Below are 17,696 nucleotides of genomic sequence, written 5' to 3' on the forward strand. Positions count from 1 at the left end.
GCTGGGTCTCTGGGTCTGGGTCTGGGTCTCTGGGGCTGGGTCTAGGGCTGGGTCTGGGACTGGGGCTGGGTCTGGCTCTGGGTCTGGGTCTGGGTCTGGCTCTGGGTCTGGGGCTGCCTCTCGGTCTGGGGCTGGGTCTCTGGGTCTCTGGGGCTGGGGCTGGGTCTCTGGGGTTGGTGCTGGGGCTGGGTCTCTAGGGCTGGGGCTGGGGCTGGGGCTGGGGCTGGGTCTCTGGGGCTGGGTCTGGGGCTGGGTCTCTGGGGTTGGTGCTGGGGCTGGGTCTCTGGGTCTGGGGCTGGGTCTCTGGGTCTGGGTCTGGGTCTCTGGGGCTGGGTCTCTGGGGTTGGTGCTGGAGCTGGGTCTCTGGGTCTAGGGCTGGGGCTGGGGCTGGGGCTGGGTCTCTGGGGCTGGGTCTGGGTCTCTGGGGCTGGGTCTGGGTCTGGGTCTCTGGGGCTGGGTCTGGGTCTCTGGGGCTGGGTCTCTGGGGCTGGGGCTGGGTCTCTGGGGCTGGGGCTGGGTCTGGGTCTGGGTCTCTGGGGCTGGGTCTCTGGGGCTGGGGCTGGGTCGGGAGCTGCTCTGCTCCAGGCTCTCGTCTACCTGAACCTCCGGGAAGCTGCTGTTTCTCTGGGTCTCAGCTTCTTATTGGTAACTTGCATCATCTCCCTTCCAAGACTAACGAAACAACAAGACAATGATGTAAGTTATCTTGAGGAATGTCAATAATCGCATAAAAGTCTCATATCGTCATTCTGAAATAGCTGCTGTCCAGACACGCTGAGGACAGCCCGTACTGGGCCCAGGTCCCCATGACTCGCCAGGTGTGGGACCTTGGGCACATTGCTTAACCTCTCTGTCATGGTCTGTTTGGGCTGCTACAACAGAATACCACAGGCAGGGGCTCAAACAATAGAAATGTACTTGTCACAGTTCCAGAGGCCAAAAGTGCAGGGTCAGATCGAGTGCAGGCAGATTCGATGTCCAGCGAGGTGACGGCCGCCTTCTGGTTCATAGGGGGCTGTTTCCTCGCTGTGTTCCCATATGGGGAGGGGACCAGGGAGCTCTCTGGGTCTCTTTTATAAGGCACACATCCCATCACGAGGGCTCCACCCTCATGACCTGAGCATCTCCCAACACCATCACACTGGGCGTTAGGTTTCAGCATATGAATCTGGGGGGCACAAACGCTCAGTCTACAGCACTGTGATCTGCAGTCTCCAAGTCGGTAAAGGGAAGATAACAGTATGAAATTCAGGGTTTGGGTGAGGATGAAGTGGGGCGACGTAGGTCAGGAGCCTAAGGTGCGTCGCACACGCCCGACGCCCAGTAACAGCGCCTCACCACCTGCGGACGGCATCCGTGAACCCCGCATCCCCGGCCCCTGTCCCTCTTCCAGGAGCTCGCGTACCAGATGGCTGTGACAGAACAGCAGGCTTGGCGACCACACTTTGTGTTTCATTTAGACACCGTGTCTATTTTTCACACGAGGCTGTATTTTGAAAGCTCTGCTTGGGTACAGAAAGGACAGAAGGACACTTTCCCACTTGGGGAGCACCTGATGGGGGAGGGACGTGGTGGTGACGAGCAGTTCAAGGCCTGCCCGCCTCCAGCCCCAGTTCGTGCAGAGTGGCCAGGGAGGATGGGCCACCCGGATGCCGAGTTAACGTCCCCCATCACTTCCCAGATCTTCCCTGATGCCAACACACCCACTGCAGCTCTTCAGCCCCAATTGCATCGGGTCCGTGCCCGACTTCCATCCACCCGGGACACTGGGTCCGTGCCCGACTTCCATCCACCCGGGACACTGTTTATTCCTCAGGCTCCTTCCCCAGACCTACCTCCTCCCGTTCATGAGGGCTCAGCTGAGGCCACTGAGGTCCCCAACTTGCTGCCAGCCCTGGCCAGTTCCAGGTAGCATGGCAACCTCACCCGCACCCCCCAGACCACCTGGACCACCCTAGTCCCTCCTCCACGAGAGGTGACAGAAGCGGACCACGCCGTCAGGCGCCGGGGCAGAAGCAGTGAAAAGGATGTCACCACCCTAGGCTTCTAGAAGGGTGCCCTTGACAGGACAGAAGACCCTGAGGCGCTGGTGGAGGGTCTTCTTGGCATCGAGCACCACGGCAGGCGTGTAACTGGCAGTATTTTCCTCTTGCAACGGTCAACCAAGGAGGCACTGGGATGCCCACCTCGCAGCTGTGGAGGCTCAGGCTCACGGGAACAACTCGTGTGAGGTCACCTGACCTGGGGAAAGACGCGCCGGAGAGCCTCGCCCCGACGCCCCTGCGCACGGGGGCACAGACGCCCCACACGGTGGGTCCCTCTGGCTTTGTGGTTGCTTGCGACCCTCCACGTACGTGATGAAGCTCTGACCGTGAGGATGGCTGTGAGGCAGCGGCTGACCAGGAGAAAGGCGGGAAAGCTGGAAGCCGACCACCGGCGCGCACGTGGGCTTGGGAGGTCTCCTCGTGGCTGAAGGAGATCCGCAGAAAGAACTGTGCGCTGCTGACGTGAAACGGCCCCTCCCTGAACGCCGGCGGGGATGCACCAACAGGAAGTCGTGGATACTGTTAGGATCCTGTCGGGGAAGTCAGGGTGATTCTATCACTTACGGTGACTCCCGGGAGAGAGGGTAACAGAAGGGGTGCGTGCAGGGTCCACGGGCGGGGGTCTGTCTCTTCTGTTCCCTGTTGCATCTTCACCGCCCAGAACACCGTCTGGCCCACGGGAGGCGCTCAGCAGATACCTTGTCGGGTGAGTGATGAATGAATGAGGGAGCGAGGGAGTGAAAGGGAAACGGCTCTTTAGGATTTGAGGGCAGTAAACAGAGGAGGTCAAAAGCATCGAGGGTTGGGGTTATGGAACCCGATGAAGGAGGGAGAAGACAAGGGAGCAGGTCCTGGAGCCGGGGACCCTTACCAGGCACCTGTGTGTGCGTGCATGCAGTGTGTGTATGTAGCCAAAGAGGTGAGGGACCCGGGCCTCACATTCCTCAGGACCCTAGATGTGGCCCTTTGTGCTTACCTACACACGAGATTAAATACGTGGCTACGGAGACACACACGCTGGGCCGCGCACAGAAAATGCGCCGTTTTGGGAATCCTGTCTCGGCACTGAAAAAACGCCGGGAGCCTGAAGAAGCAGACAATCCAGAAGCAAGTGGCGCAGGCTGGTCCCAAGCCCTGCACATCTCAGCCACAGGCCAGAGAGGACGAGTCTGGAGAAGCCAGAGGCCCTGCGAGGTCCCCAGGGAAACGGTGCGGCCCTTGCCAAGCCAAATGAGAAAGTAACGGTCACGCGGCAGCCTCCCCCAGACAGCGGGCCTCGGAAGGTCAAACCTGGACCTCCTCTCCAGGGCCCAGCCCGGCCTGAGCAGCAGTTGGTCAAGGATGTATGTGGACATGACGGCCGTTAGATCACTGATGGGTGGGGGTGGGCGGGGACAGCTGGTCCGTGCTCTGCTGGCCCCTACGATCCAGGCACTGCTGGCTCCCAGGCTCCCCTCCCCAGAGGGCAGCGGGCTCCGCCTGGTCCGTGCACGCAGTGATGGGGAGGTGGGTGGCACTGGACTCCCTCTGCAGGCGGACCTGCAGGACATGGGTGATAGCCCCCCACCCTGGTTCTCTTGGGCAATGCCCCGACACACACACACACACACACTCTCTCTCTCTCTCTCTCTCTCTGTCTGTCTGTCTGTCTCTCTCTCTCTCTCTCTCTCTCTCCTGGCTTAGAATCACTGGTGCGATCCATCACCTCCTCTTACAGACTCGTCAGTCACTTGAGGCCACACAGCCCAGGTCTGCAGACCCGCACACCGTCCTCCTCCTTTTCCACCGTCAGCCCCTCTGGATTTACTCCGAGCGTCTGTGTGTGCTGGGGACAAGGGGGTGCTGCAGAGTAGCTGGGGTTAGGAGGAAGCCGCAACAGCACAGGGCCGTAGCTTCTACTACCCCAGGGCCCCGCGGCGCCCCACAGACGGACAGCCAGCCGGTGCCGGCCCTGTCTCAGCGCAAATGAAGGCACAGGAGCCGCTTGGTCCCCGGATGCTGAGGCGATCCCTCTAATTCCCTGCACACCCGCCCACACCCTGGCGGGAGAGAGAACGCAGGACGAGAGACGGAGGAGATAAGGAAAGGGGTGCTGGGATGGAGAACCAGGCCCTGAGGCGGGGGGAGGGAGAAAAAGCCTGGGCAAGTGAGGGACAAGCAGCACGGGCCCGGGATCCCCACTCTCGGCGTGGAGGCCGGGCGGGGACGGGCAGGACGCTGCAGGTGCAGACACGGAGGGCGACCCTGGAGACGCTGTGGGCAGAGGCTGACCCCGTCCCGCTGGTCACCCCGTGGCCTCCAAGACAGATGGCACGTCCGCCTCACTTTCCCACCAGGAAACAAGGACCAGAGACGGTCACGGTCACAGTGAGTGAGCTGGGGTGACTCCGGCCTCTGGCCTGCTGGTAGCCCTTCCCCTTTCAGGCCACACTCCAGAGCCCAACTCCACAAACGCTGCCCAGGGAGATATTTATGTATTTATCAGTAAGTAGAAATAAATCACGTTTATTTTACTTAACAAAGACCTACATGACCCTGATGTTTCTACGTGTAAGCACGAGGCCGCCTCTGTGGCAGTGAGGCAGAGAGGCTAAGGGCTCGCCTGTGTTTGCCCAGAGCTGCCCCTCGACGGCCCATGTCGGCGGGACCGCCAGCTTCGGCCCAGGGGGCGGCCCTTGGCGAAGGCTGTGTCACCAGGACCTCCTTTCCCCTTCTGGGTCTGGGTGGGGCTGGGCGCCCGCAGACCCCGACCTGGGCCCGGGCCCTCTCCCTTCACCGGGAGCTCCACCATCACCTGACCAAACCCACGTCCGGGCACCAGTGCCCGGCTGTCCACGGCAGCACGAGCTCGGACAAGTGTCTGCCGTTTTAAACTGCAGTTTGTTTTCCAACACAAATGCTATTCTTGTCACCCATCTCGTGGCAATGTTATTTTTTCCTCAGCTTTAAATCATGCAGTTTCAGGATGAAGTTTGTACGAAAATTATCGGTAGGACAAATTACCCGGATGAGACCTGCTCTAGAAACACGATCACCTGTGCATCGTGGGCCACTCTGCCTGGAAGGCCCACCTGCTGCCGTGGGCTCAGCCCCTGGCCACTGGAAAGACAACCAGCTGACGCCTGAGTTCTAAAGGATTCAGGGACGTTTAAGAAATACTTAGTCGTGCTCACTTCGGCAGCACATATACTAAAAAACTGGAACGATACAGAGAAGATTAGCATGGCCCCTGCTCGAAGATGACACGCAAACTCGTGAAGCGTTCCATGTTTTTAGAAACCAACACACCATCGTAAAGCAATTATACTCTAATAAAGAAGTAAAAAAAAAAAGATACAAGGAAATAAAAATTACTCAAAACCACCCCCCCCAAAAAAAATAGAACTCAGGCCTACCGGACCTACTGCATCACAATCTGCACTTCTACAATCTCTCCAGTGTACTGTGTACCCATGAATAGTTGAAAGGTACATTTCTACCTCGACATGTCTTTTCTGTCTGAGAAACACACACATTTTATCCAATTTGATATAAATAAAACACTCAAAAATGCAAAAAAAAAAAAAAAAAAAAAGACTTAGTCTTTGAGGAACAGAAGGCGCAAAGGTGACCACCACTGAGGCCCGGCTTCAGAGAACTTGAGAACAGAAACCCAGAGCCAGTTGTCTCGTGCCCAACAGGTCTGTTCAAGCTGGACAGTAGTCAGATTATTCCTTCAGGAGGGGAGCCTCTGAGGTACATCCTTTAATTCCACAACGTACCTAAGTTTGAGGTGTCCGGTATGGGGAGGGGACCTTCATTTAGGGCTGGTGATGTGCCCAGAGCTGCACTGGAGACTCATGTATGTTAGCACCACATTTCTAAGGAAGTTTTACGGATGAGGAAGAAGAGACACAGACCTCGGGCCAACTGTTGAAGGTCAGAGCCCGAGCGTGAGCCCTAGTTGCCTCCTGACTCCATGCCGCTGCCCCGTCACGGAAGCACGCCTCCCACCACAGCGCCCCAAGTGCCATCCAGCCTTGCACCAGCTCCCTGGGCACCGAGCACGAGGACGCGGGCTGGGGGGACGGAAGGCAGTAACAGGTCCCATTGTGGAGCAGCCCTCCCCAGCCAAGGTGAGTGAGCCCTATCACCTAAGCGTCTCATAACAGAGGAGCGGGTCTTCCAGGCAGGCGAAGGCCCACGGCGCACAGGCAGCTGCACTTGTAACGCTGTGAGCCCAGGAAGAGCAGGGTGCTCTCAGCTCAGCGCGCCCCCCGACACGTCACACCACCCAGACCACGGAGACCCAGCACTTTTGGAGCTACTGCGTTGTTTAGATTTCCTTCCTGTTAAGGGTGACTCCACACCAGAAAGGCCAATTGCAAAGCACATACACAACGATTCCTCATTTTCATGCATAAAGATAAAAAACTAGAGTGAATAATCAACAGTGAAAGCAGTTAGGAGACCCAGAACACTGTAAACCACACCTAGCAAATGCCCTACGTGTCTCCCCTCGTCCCCCTGTTGTCCTCTCATTTGGTAAGGAGCTCGCCCCACATACGTGCTAAGAGCACAGAATGCACCTTTCCAATGGGAGCCCTTCCAATTGGAGCAGATGCAGAAAGGCTGTCCTCCTCCTATAGAAACTCGGATTACATCATATCTTCCTTAGCGAGATGCTCTCTGCAACAGACTCCGCTGGCTAAATGTCGACGGGGATGAAGTTAGTACTCCACTCACCCCTGTTCGTAACCAGAAGCCAATCAGCACACACGATGCACAGGTCCCTTCCAGAGAGCCTCACTGTGGTCAGCCGGGTGAGGATGACCTGCAGCAGGTGGCCTGGGGCCTCCCGGCGCCTCCTGCCGGCCCGGCCTTTCTCCATGGTGCGTCTCCCACCCCCGTCTGTCCCTCACGACTCCAGCTCTGCAGCTCTGCCAGGATCTTATTAGAGAACTGAAGTTCCAGCGGAGAACACCTTCAGGCATGACCCTTCCCACGGGGGTTTTCATTTTAATAAAGGCTTTAGTGACTATCAAAGGCTTCAACTTCCTAAATCACTCCAGTGGCAGAGTGGCTAGTAGGTATGGAGAATGACACAAAGTGGGGCTAAGATTTGTAGCCTTTGTATCGCCCAGGGTGTGTCCAAAACCCATCTGTGCAGGTGCCACCCGACACCCAGTGCATACACAGGCGCTCACCTCCCCAGGCGTGAACAGAAGAGGACCTCACCCTCCACTTCAGCATAGGTGTCAATCCCTGTCCAGAGCTCGTGTCAATTCCAGTAGTTAGCAGCTGCCTGTACACATGTTAAGGAGGATTCTGAAGCCCTGTCTGGGGCTGGGGGAAGGTGGGGCTGACTCACAAGCAATGCTTGCTGTGGGGGCAGGTGGCCAGGGGCAGGGCCGCCATTATAAGCGATTTCCATTTTTCATACTTTTCTGAATGTGATTTCTGGGACTAATGGATATAATTAAATATATGGCCTTTAAACTTAGAAAAAAGAACAGCAAATGACATTTTAAAGACTGGGCACTTGAGGTCCTGGTGTCCTTCTACCCTTCCTTTCAAGGCAAAGGGTTGGTTTCACTTGTAAAGCTGGAGTGGGGTGAGGGGGTTTCTAGAATCCTTTCTACAGTGATATTCTGTGCATCACGGCCTATCTGCCTCGAGCACCAACTTCTACTCCTTAGACAGGAGGCCACACGAGCAGGAGAGAAGTCGAGCCCCAGGCCCCCCTTCTAGAGCCCGTGGCCCCCAGGCTCCAGCTCACTGCCTACAGCACTCCCACTGGGCGGCGAGGGGCAGAGGGCCCTGGGGCGAGAGCTCTCCAGAGGCTTCCAGAGACTTCCAGCCCCTCTGTCCTCTTTGGGATTCCACCTCCCCGACCTAAGTTTCTAAGAAGGAATAAGCGAGCGGACAAGCCAAAACACCCAACTTAGGGAGACTGAATGCAGTCCAGACCTCAGGGGGTAAATTTTTTATGGAAAAATGTAAGAATCCCTCAAAAGTTAACATGGTAGTCAAACACCTGCTTGTGCTTGCCACTGGTTACAGATACTCCTCTTTGTAACCAAGGTGTTGTTTGTCAAGACTTGGGGCAGAAAAGGCAGCCTGAGCAGATGTTGGCAAAATGCTAACGCAAGAGCCCCAGCAGGAGCGGGTGTAGCAATGAGGGGAGAGGCGGGGAAGCTCCGCACCCCAGACTCTTGTCTTCCAATCAGCTGTGCGCTGCTCCCCAAATCAGAAAGCAGGTTTCCAGGTTGACATTTCCACGCTGGACGCCGGAGATGCACTAAGGAGAAAAACTCTCCATCCTCACAACCCCTTACATGTGAGAGAGATGGCCGGTCGGGCTGGGCTTTGATTTTCATCTGAGCTTTCCCTTCCTGTTTGTGTTTTTTAAATATAGACGAGGGCTTCCCTGGCGGCGCAGTGGTTGAGAGTCCGCCTGCCGATGCAGGGGACGCAGGTTCGTGCCCCGGTCCGGGAGGATCCCATATGCCGCGGAGCGGCTGGGCCCGTGAGCCATGGCCGCTGAGCCTGCGCGTCCGGAGCCTGTGCTCCGCAACGGGAGAGGCCACAACAGTGAGAGGCCCGCGTACCGCAAAAAAAAAAAAATTAAAAAAAAAAAATTATATATATATATATATATGTACACACAAAGAACCTCACAATGAAATAGCAAAACATCCAGGAGGATGTGAGCAGACCTAAGCAAGAGAGGGCGTCTCTCTTCCCTTTTCCAAACAGGCACCAGTGTCAGAAGCCGTCGTGGGCGCTTCTACATGAGGCTTCTTTTTCATCCTCCCACGACCATGGGGGGTTGAGAGTGAAGCCTCCGGCACCAGCAGCGCAGGGGTGGATCTGCCACTTGTTAGCTGTGTGACCTTGAATGCGATGCCTCCTCCGTGGGCCTCAGGCCACCTACCTCACTGAGCTGTTGTGAGGATTAAATGAGTTAGCACTTACCAGGAGGCACTCAGGAACCATGGGTCACTCCTCCTCTTGCTGTTGTTATTATTTTCATGGTCGAGCCACAGTCTCTTGATGTGACATGGAATCAATGGAGAGCAGAGCGTGGGCAGAGGGCCGTGGGATGGCCAAGCTGTACAGACTCCTTCCCTTCTAAGGAGGCATCGTTCCAAAGGAACACTTTACAGAGGAGAAGCTTTGTGTAGTTTTATTATTCTTGTTTTAAAAAAAAATTACTTATTTTTATTTATTTATTTTTGGCTGCGTTGGGTCTTCCTTGCTGCACGCGGGCTTTCTCCAGTTGCGGCAAGCAGGGGCTACTCTCATTGCGGTGGCTTCTCTTGTTGTGGAGCATGGGCTCTAGGTGCGTGGGCTTCAGTAGTTATGGCATGTGGGCTCAGTAGCTGTGGCTTGCGGGCTCTAGAGCGCAGGATCAGTAGTTGTGGCACACGGGCTTAATTGCTCCGCGGCATGTGGGATCTTCCCGGACCGGGGCTCGAACCCGTGTCCCCTGCATCGGCAGGCGGATTCTCAACCACTGCGCCACCGGGGAAGCCCTATTATTCTTTTATTATTTATTCTTCGCTAAGGCGAGAATCCCAAGCCACCCAGGAGGCAGGCAGCTCCCTACCTCCCACCAAACCTGGAGCTGGCCTGAGTGTCTACGAGAGGCCTTACCTTCCTGGACTCAGCCCGCCCGACCTGCTCCATCCACTGGCCAGGGTTCTTACACTTTGAGGTCCTGGGTGACTACAGAAAATACAACGATCATCCAAACCAGCAGTTCTATTTACAAGTGGGCAATCTGAGGGCCCGGGCCCTGGTTCCCCCTCTGGCGGCCCCTGCGCTCTGCAGAGCGGCCCCAGGGCCGTCACTGTCATCGTTCAATGGTCTGTTCGCGTCACCGTTACTGAGCATTCTTATTCTAACCCCAAGGACTACTTTCGGCACACACTGCAGGGCCGGGGCCTGCTGCCTGCTGGCTGGGGCGGGCATCACGGGAGAACTCCGACACTAGGCGGCAGAGCAGGGGCGGGGCAGCACGTGGAGACAGATGGGCCCTGGCCAGCTGCACCGCCCACGAGCAGCCTGATGCCAGGCAAATATTTGTCTGCAGAATAAAGGGGTTGGACTGCGACCACCTAAGGTTCTTTCCAGCTCTTTCAAAAACATAATTGCTGTCCACAGCCAAGAAGCAGGCCCTACGAAATCTCCAGAGACAGAACGTTGATTACTGCCTCCTTGGAAAGTGAAGGCAAGGAGTATGCAGGGGTAGGGGAGCGACAGCTGACAGATAAGGCGTTTCTCCTTGAGATGATGATGTTCTGAAGCTGTGACGATGGCTGCGCGTATTTGCGGCCGTCCTAAAAAGCACTGAATTGTATACTGGAAATGGGTGAACTGTATGGTACGTAAAATATATCTCAAAAAAGCTGTTATCCCCCAGAAAAAAAAGAAGCCGGCTCTGACTTCATTGCTACTGCTCCTGCTGGAAGAAGGGGACACCCCCTCTCCCTCACAGGGCCATCAAGACGGTATCCGAACAGTTCTGAGCGCAGTGCCTGGTGCAGCCCACGTGCTCCGTGCACAGCAGCCAGTGGGGAAGGGCCTGCTCCTACAGGGAGGGCCCTTCTCCCAGGGAAATCTTAGAAGGGAGGCGAGGAGCTGCCCTGCCTTTGGCATGAGGTCAGTCCTCCCGGGCCAGGCCAGCCCCTTCCTAATCGCAGGTGCACACAGCCCCCTGCCGCGGGAGGAGAGCCTAAGCGCGCAGGTGCAAGGTGCTGAGCGTGGATCCCTGTGAAGCAAGTTTCTTGAGATAAAGGGGGCGAAGCTCATCTCCCACAGCAGAGAGGGACCAAAGTCCTGCAGACAACTCAGTCTGGACGCTAAAGCTGTGTGCCGCTGGGGCTTGTGGAATCGGAGAGGCGAATGGCGGCTGCAGAAGTGGAGAAGCAATGGCAATCGGTGTGAAATGCTGCCGCCGACGGTGCCAGGCATGTGAGGAGAAGCAGCTGTGGTGCTGATGATGCCAGCAACGCAAGGAGGATGACCCGGTTCCCAGAGATGGAAGGGTCCCGCCAGGGCAGCTCTGCCTGGGAGTGGATCTCTCGACCGCAGACCCTGGCCAAGCACCGAGCTGACCAAATGCTGCTCCTGGCCCTGCAAAGTCTCTGAGGATGCTCTGCAGAAATAGAGCACGGGGGCTGCAGTGAGGCAGAGCTGACCATCCAACAGAGCCCTGGGCAGGGCACATAACCCAACAGAGCCTCGGCTTCCCCGTCTGTAAAATGGGGATGATTGGAGTATCTGCCCCCAAGAGTAACCACGAGGATAAAATTAAACACTGCGCAGAAAGCACAGCGCAGCAGCTGGTACACACTAAAACTGGAAACAGCACCAGCTACTGCTATTGATGCTGCCTGCCAAGCGCTGACACGGGGCATGTGCCTCTCGACACTGACACGATGATGAGACTCAAGCCTCTTCCCTAAAGACCAGTGAGGCCGAATGAGGACGCACCCCCGGCTTGATCGGAGTGTGAGGAGGAGGGATGCTACAGCCAGAGACTGAAGATAAAAAAAGGCAGATTCCTCATCAAGGTCCCATTGTGGGTGTCCATCCCAAGTCTAAGGCCAGGAACTCATCAGGAGAGCACATCACAGGGTAACGAGAGCACTTTCGCTTTTGGGGATCAAGGCGACGGAAGTTAATTTGGGGACACCTTGTTTTGGCACGTGGGTTTCCGACTATGATTTTAAGCCACCACACGCGAAGCGATATTCCTACCTTCCACTGCCTCTCGGTAGGGCCAGGATCTAAGACAGCACTAAGGAATCACATCATCTCCTGTGCAGGGATTATTAAAAAAAGGGTCCTCTGGTGGTCCTTTCACTCATGAGACATGCTGTCAAGTTGATGCTGTCTGCAATGGGGGCAAAACAGGGTCCCCCACCCCATGGCCATACCTGCCATTCCCTCTCTCTCGACATTGAAAACCCTCCCAGTCACCTAGAGTCGTGTGGCTCATTCAGATCTGCTCCCCTACGTCCCCAAAGCATGCTTCAGAGTCGGGGAAGAAACGGCACGGGGGGCCCGCGGGGAGCCAGGGTATCTCCCGAGGCTGTGCCGTTCTCCACAGGAAGATGCTGCTTCTCTCTTAACCTCCCTTGGAACACTGCCCTGCTCCTCGCCTGCTCTACAAACCCCGGGGGGCAAACGTCCCCATCAAGCTCCGCCCTGAGCACGAGGCTTCCCCGCAGCCGCCGGATCTCGGCGCAGCCACCGCCCCCAAGACCACGATGTCCGTGCGGAACGAGGCCCGCAGGCAGCCCATCTCCTCCGTCATCCCCGAGACGGGGGCCGATTTTATCCTCCTTTGTGGATGAAGACAAGAGAGACAACCCAAGGAGACAGCCGTCGCCCAAGGTCCTGCTGTGATATCCGCACGAGACGGTAAGGCCGCCCGAGGACCAGTGGGCGCGCGTCCACAGACCGCAGCCCACGCCCCACGGCCTCCCGCGCTCACCCCGGCGGCTACGCTCCAAGCTGGCAGCTCCACGTGCGCCCGCGACCCAGCCTGCCCGACCCCGGCTCCTCCCCTCCCCGCCTCCTACCTGCCCCAGGACGGTCGTTCGGGCCACCGGAGCCCTCCGTCCACCCCCTGCCTCTCCCAAGGCAGGCCGTGCAGCTACACACCCTGAACGACGTCTCCCCCAGGCCCCTGCGCAGCCCCTCAGGCCACGGCTGCCCAGCCTTCTCGCAGCTCCTCCCCCAGCCTGCCATCGCCTCTGCTGGCGTGACCCCCCCCCCTCGCAGCCCTACGTGAAATGCCACGGGCTGCACTGCCTGCAAAGGACAGGTCACCGACCCTCCGTGAAACGTTTCTTATTATTTTCAAATTAAAAAAAAAAAACCAAAACAACAACCACTTCTTCCTCTGGATTCTCAGCCCTGCCCAGTGCGTCCTGTGAGCCCGGAGCCTGTCACGGGGAAGCTCCTCAGGAGCTTCCTGTAGGTTTCGATGCGGGGTCACCTCTGGTTGTTCAAGAAGCCCCCATTCACAGCCCCCGTGTGTCCCCTGCACAGGCAGAAATGCAGCACAGGGCGCCTTCCTGACCTCAGACACAGCCTGGGCCGCCCTGTGCGCACAGCCCCGCAGGCATCCCCAGGCTGGGGGGAGCGGATCTCCCCAGGTCCACAGGCCATCCTGGGCCAGCCTGTATTCTGCCTATTCTGTCCTTCGTTCTAATTCTGAATCTAAACCATACCAGCTCCTTACTAAGCAACTGAATCGGGGTCAGGAGAGACAGGTACTCTCGGTAAAGGTGACTTTATTATTGGCTCAGAAATAATGAATCCTGGAAATGAGGTTCCAAGTAAGGTCATTTCAAAATATGAATGTCTTGTCTTTTTTGTCCATGCCTCTACTCCTTCTCATTTAGAAATTTAAAAATTTTATACGAAGGACACTCTACGTACATGCACACACATATATATACTACCTGTCTGCTAAACTACAAATTTTATTTAAAAATTAAAAGTTCTTCCAGCTCCATGTTCTAAAAAAAAAATCCAGCATCAAAAAATAGAAGAAAATGGTAAATGCATGTTTCCAAAGTTTGGTGAGGTTCTTCAGAGCCCCTAAGGTAGCAGGGACAGATGACGTTGGCTTAGAGTTAGTTGTTCAGTCGTAACCTCAAACTCACTTCTTCTAAGGCCATGATTTTTAGGTGGGTTTAAGGAGGAAAGTCTCTATAGTGATGCTGAACATTCTCCCAACTCAGGCTTCCTCTCCGAAAATCCCCTCCTGCTTTGGAACATAATCCAATAACAGGACAAAACACCATGTTGGAAATTGGAACTACATTTGTAACATATTTCACAGAGATAATATCTAAATATATAAAGAGTTCTTACCAAATCAAGAACAAAAATGATAACCACCTCAAAGGAACACCCACAAAGGACTGAACAGTAGGCATAAAACAAAAGGCCAATAAGTAAATGAATTCATGTTTAACAACACAAGTAAGCAGATGAATTAACCACTGGTGATGAGGCATCATTTATTTTTATCAAGCTATCGAAGGTTTTTTTTAAAAAGGATAACGGCCATAATCAGCATGAGAAAATGGGCACTCACGCTTCCGATGGGAGTGAAATTTGGCGTCTGTCATCAAAGACCTTCTGTTCCACTGATGTATCCCAGGTAGGTGATCAGACAGGGAGATGAAGACATTCGGTATAAGGATGCTCACCACAGCACTGATTATAAAAGTGAAAATCTGTACAAACCCTATACGTTCAGATAAGCTCATCTTTAAATTAAACATAGACACACACACACATCCAGGTATGTGGAAAGATATTTACCAAAATGTGGGAATGTTGGGTATTTTTCTTTTTGCTTATTTGTATTCTCTAACTTTCCCTATAATAACCCAGCCCTCCTTGTGCACTCAGAAAGGGGTGGGCGCAGAAATCGACTCTGACTCAGCACACGGTGCCCATCGGAGACGGCCTGGACCATCTCCCGCCTTGCTCATCCTGCCATCACTTCAATGGAAGTCAAGCTTTCTTTTCCAAAATCCCTTGTGCATCAGGAAGAGGGGTACAAGTTATTTTAAAGATTCGTTTCATTTTTTTCTGCCATGTAAAAGCTGTGGGTCTGGCCCTTTAAAATACTGCTTAAAATTCTCCCTTAAAAAACAAGGCGATTACTTGCCAAGCCCCTGCTGCAGGAAGGAAACCTTGTAACTACCCAGCATCTGTCTCTCAATTCAAAGGCAAGGCTCCACAGCCAGGAGACACTGTGATTCAGAGAACAAGAGGACTGCGTGAGCTATGGGGGAATCTACACCCGAATCCTGAAATACCATGTGCAGGAGACTAAAACTTCAAACCTAAGGCTGGGTGTGAGTACATCACATGAGCAAAAAAGAAAGAAAAGCAGGCCTCTTTCATCGGGTACATTACGCTGCTGGGCAAAATAAAAGGCAGCAATTGTAACTGCCACCTTTGCAAAGAGCAAAGTTGAGTTCAGTGACTAAAAACGTGTTTACTCAACAATAGTCCTTTAACTAGAGTAAGGAAGAGTGAGTAAGCCACGATGCCTAGAAAGTCAGCAGGTTCTGGACCAGCAGTGCTATTTTTGGAAACAGCTCTTTAGAGCAACGGTTCAGCACTAAAAGGGGGAAGGAAGATGGGGAAGCACCTCTGGGTACAGAGACTTGTGTTAAGGACATGAAACACTATTTCCTATAATCACAAGAATGCCCATTTTACAGATGAGGAAACTGAAGTAAAGTGGCACCATGGCGTAATGGGAGAGTCCAGCGGACCTGAGATCCTGCCCCAAGGTCCTGTGTAGGCTTGCACGAATCACTTCTAGCCTCTCACTTTCCATTTCTTTACTTGTAAACTGTGGATAATAAGACACCTGCCATATTTGTGAAGCTGGACTGAGGGCACATATGGCAACTTTCTGGCAGAGTGCCCAGCACATGGCGGGTGCTCAGCAGATGGAAAACACTAGGAGGAGGGTTTATACTTGGCCCAAGGACCCCAGGCCTACATGCCAGAGGGCGGATCTGAACTTGGGTCCTTCTCTCCCCAGAGTCCCTGCACACAATCTCTCTGCACTGTTTCCCTCAGAACCCCTCTCCCTCCCCGTCTCCCACTTGTGAAACCTACATCTCACCAAACTCTCCAGTCAAAACATCACAAGTACTAACACACGTTCCCTCTTTTGACTACTTTAGTTTCTTGTTTTTATTAACATGATAATTCAATAATAATCTCAAACTGAATCTTAATGGTTGCATGATCCAATGTTCCTCCAACTGTCATCTGCATGTCCCAGATCCTCTTTCCAAAAAGTATTCCCCCCGAAAAAATCAGGAATCTTCCTATCCACACAGCAAACCAGTTTCTTTGAAAGTCAAGAAGCTTTTTCAACAGCTTGACTGGACACGAAGGTGTTTTCGCCTGGAACGGACGAGGATGCCACCGGTCCCTCAGGTTCCACCACCATTGTTGCTTGGTCCAGAGCCTCACCTGCCATCGGCACCTTGCTGTCCTCACGCCTGGGTTTCCGCTCCCGTCACTGCTCACCCTGGCAGCCCACGTGGCCTTTTGTCCCCAAGGCACAAGCACGCACGGTGCCTTCGATAGGAAGGTGCTTTCGTCGGGGAAGCCAGGAATGGAGGCAAAAGCCAGGTATAGCCAGCTGATGGCTGCCAGGCTCTGAGCAGTGAGCTCTCAAACACCCACAGAGCTCGGCCCCTTCAAAGGCCCACCAGTCCCAGATGCTGGCTCTGTGCTGCCCCCAAACTCACACATGTGGGTCTCCCAAGAGACAGCGAGATGGTACAGGACCACCGGCCAGAGAGCTCCCCACCAAACGCCAACGGGAGAAAGTTTAAATGGAGGCCAGCATCCTTGCAGTGAAGTGACCACAGCATCTGGCATTTAAAGAGCCCTTAACACCTCGCACGTGCTTTCATAACAGACTCATCTCCTCGGGTGACCAACCGCCCAGTTTGCCCAGGACTGTCCTAGTTTTAGCGCTGAAAGTCCTGGGTCCCAGGAAACCCCTCAGTCTCACGCAAACCTGGACGGCTGGTCACCCTGTGACCCTTATGGCAGCAAATGAATCAACCAACTCCGTGAGGTCCGGGATGCCCAGATCCCAACAGCCGGAGCTCCACCTGGCCATCACCAGCTCCACCTGTTCAGTCCAGAACAAGTGCTCACAGACGGTAAACTATGGGCCTGGCACTCACGGCTCTTCTCTTTACGTTATTGCTTTGAAAAACCTCCCACTTGTGGAAAACCTTGGAATTCCATCACTAGGACTTCACTGCTTTGGGTCAAGACTGTTGTGTCTTGATAAAAATTAAAATACTTCAAAATGCTCAGGAAGAGAAACAAATCATTAGCGTTAACACCTAGACAGAAAGATTCTTTCTTAAATGTCTTTTAACAGGGAGAAAGGAGGAAGGGGAAGAAGCGTTTCTAAGAGGCTGAGATCGTGTGGGACCTGGGCCCCCAACATGAATTCCAGCCATCTCGCCACATTGCAGGTTCGCGCACCACCAGCCTTAAGTGGAACAGCCCAGAGACATTCTCCATTTAGCTTATATCTACTCTCTCCTTTTTTTTTTTTTTTTTTTGCGGTACACGGGCCTCTCACTGTTGTGGCCTCTCCCGTTGCGGAGCACAGCCTCCGGACGCGCAGGCTCAGCGGCCATGGCTCACGGGCCCAGCCGCTCCGCGACATGTGGGATCCTCCCGGACCGGGGCACGAACCCGTGTCCCCTGCATCGGCAGGCAGACTCTCAACCACTGCGCCACCAGGGAAGCCCTATATCTGCTCTCTTATCTCAAAGCGGCACTAAGAGAGATTTAGGACCGACAGGCCTATTTCTCCAAATTCCTTCTGCTTCTCAGATACATTCGCTTCACTGAATACTGAAATGTGTGAAGAGCAGCCATCAAACCTGAATGTGCTGGACACTCAGGGCACCTGCCGCGCTGCCGGGTCGGGGGTCTGGGCGTTGGACCTGGATTTCAACCAGCTCCCGGGTGATGCCCGGCCTGGGAGGCGCCAGGCCGTGGATCAGGGAGCAGGCAGGAAGCAGAGTTCTGCCCCTTGAATCACGGCCAATGACCAAATATTTCCCCAATTCT

General features: G+C 54.7%; 1 protein-coding gene and 1 non-coding gene across 2 annotated transcripts in view; one reads left to right on the forward strand and one right to left on the reverse strand.

Annotated features, from left to right (window-relative positions):
• PGBD5 (piggyBac transposable element derived 5) overlaps positions 1-17,696 on the reverse strand; it is an 89,742-nt gene that overhangs the window by 42,714 nt on the left and 29,332 nt on the right. The gene's annotated exons all lie outside the window — the stretch shown is intronic.
• On the forward strand, positions 5,211-5,319 carry LOC113613441 (U6 spliceosomal RNA). The gene has a single exon (XR_003430264.1). It is a non-coding gene; the product is annotated as a U6 spliceosomal RNA (small nuclear RNA).

The sequence above is a fragment of the Aethalodelphis obliquidens genome, unplaced genomic scaffold (genome assembly GCF_003676395.1).
Source record: "Aethalodelphis obliquidens isolate GAN/ISIS:26980383/991018 unplaced genomic scaffold, ASM367639v1 scaffold87, whole genome shotgun sequence".
Classification (NCBI taxonomy): domain Eukaryota; kingdom Metazoa; phylum Chordata; class Mammalia; order Artiodactyla; family Delphinidae; genus Aethalodelphis; species Aethalodelphis obliquidens.